This window comes from Triticum aestivum, chromosome 5D (genome assembly GCF_018294505.1).
Source record: "Triticum aestivum cultivar Chinese Spring chromosome 5D, IWGSC CS RefSeq v2.1, whole genome shotgun sequence".
In the NCBI taxonomy this organism is placed as follows: Eukaryota; Viridiplantae; Streptophyta; class Magnoliopsida; order Poales; family Poaceae; genus Triticum; species Triticum aestivum.
Window position 1 is genome coordinate 127,917,885 of NC_057808.1, and position 2,371 is coordinate 127,920,255.

Sequence of the window (2,371 nt, forward strand, 5' to 3'; positions counted from 1 at the left end):
GGCTACTGTTCAACCACCCCTCCACGGGCACGCCTCCACCGTCTACTATTCATCCAGCCCTCCACACCACGGGGTCCTGTTCAACCACCCCTCCACGGGCACCCCTCCACCGTCTACTGTTCATCCAGCCCTCCACACCACGGGGTCCTGTTCATCCAGAGGCAACACCACCGCTCACTGTTCATCCACCCCCCCGCAACGCTCACTGTTCATCTCAGAGGCAGCATCGATCGGCTTCAGTTAGCAGCAGTAGCAAAGGAATCGCTCGATCGGGTTCAGTTAACAGCCATCGATCGATCGCTCGGGTTCAGTAACGCGTAGCCTGCAGTGCAATCGCTCGGGTTCAGTTAGAGCCCAACGCCTCGCTCGGGTTCAGTTAGAGCCAACGCCTCGCACACACGCGCGTACGTGTACGAGAGAAACGCGCATCGCTTGGCCCCCGACCTCCCACCGTAACCGGGAACTCCCCGAAATTTTCCTCGCCCTCGCTTCTACCACGGTTTTTTCCATCATGGACGGCCCAAAGAATGTCATGCAGCTGCGTCTCCGGCCCGCCCAGGACGAAAAGCCCATTTTCTGTCATGATTTTTTGTCATAGAAGTAGGAGCCCACCACATCTATGATGATACCGGGTTTTGTCACAATTATCGTCATAGAAGTGTCATATGTATGACAGAATTTTTTTTCGTTCGGCCCAAAATGTCACGGATGTGTCTTTTTTTGTAGTGCACACGTAAATACATAGCTGCGTAGTGAATTCATCATCACATCCCGACGCCGAATCGATGGAGAAATCGCCACTGGCGCCACCGGGCATCGCCGTCCTCTCGATCTCCGTCTCCATCCCTCGCTGATTCCACACTCAGAGACCCAGAAGCAGCCCGGCCGCCACAACGCTCTAATTTATTCATGGAGCAGTCTAGAACAGACGAGGAGAGCGGGGGAGGATGTGGCCAAATGCAGCTGCGTGGATCGTTAGGAAAAGAAAATCTGGACCATGGTCCATCTGCAATGCGTTACGTGTACCAGCGGTCCATGCCGGAAGTGCAGCCCACTCTGCACGGGCCCACCATCATCTGGCATTTGTAGGCCATGTAGTCCAGCCGCGTATACCGGGTATTCATACGCCCCAGCCAAAATACTGCACTTTCGAAAGCTCACATATAAAACATTCGATGCGCTGGCAGGTTGCCAGACAAGGTTTGATGTGTGGTGTAGATAATAGGATCATATAGTAGTATGAGTCATATCGCTGCTTCCCTTTATATTGTACTAGTAGCATATTTAAGAGGTTGTGGTGTTACCAAGAGAAGGACTAGGGATCATTGAACCCATGCATATCATATATTTCTCCGATCAGGATGTAAGTGTCATCCCAAAAGATCTGCCATATTTGTAGCCTCCATAATGTATTGTATAATGTAGTATATTGTAGGCGCTCCATAATAGTTTGGATCATTTTGGAGTCTGCCGAGGTGAGAGTCTGCCATTGTAGAGCCTTCATTTTTTTGATGCATCAAATCAATAATCCTACACTCGATTGGATGGATTCAACATTTAAATTGGGATAAAATTTCATTGCCAAGTTCTTATATAGGGGCAAAAATGTCGGTTATTGCTTTTGGCTCAAGGGAGTATATGCTCCTGCCGTCAAAAATGTATTTTGCCGAGATCAATATATATATATACACACACATATACATACATCCAGCCTATATGTGTGTGAAAAAACAAGTCAAACAACAAATGTTACCTTCAATTGGTACACTTAACATTGTTTTTTCCTCGACAAAGCACTGCTATCCTGTTCCGCATGAAAATTGGCAAGCATGCTTGTTACACTAACACAAACATCTAGAGAAGAAATCATAATTTTTAAGAGCTCTTTTAGGGTGATTGGCGAGTTACAACTCGTAATTTCATGTAACTCTACCCTTGTTTTTTCCTGACCGTCGGATCTGAAAAATCAGTTAAAGGTTTGTTTTTTGGTCAAAAGGGTAGAATGGTCAGATTTTTCCAATCCGTTCCGAAGAGAATTAGTTCGTCCGCCCCCGCACAGATAACTCTTTCCGTCGTTCCAAAGCATTGCCACCGCCGCCGCCGCCGCCGCCGCCCTTTCTGTCGTTCCGATCAAGAGATCTGGCGGCGGCCCCAATCCATTCAAGCAGCCAACGCCAGGAACTGCTAACCGCTGCGGCGCGCCGAGCCGGCCGACGTCTCCCTGCCCCACCGCCACTGCAGCGCCTCCCTCCGCCAAGCAGCCGGCGATGCCCAGCAACGCCGGCGAGCACTCCGTGGACAGGTACCTTTCCCTCCCATACACCCCTCCCCACCCCACCCCACCCCCTCCCCCCGCCCCGCACGTTGGTAG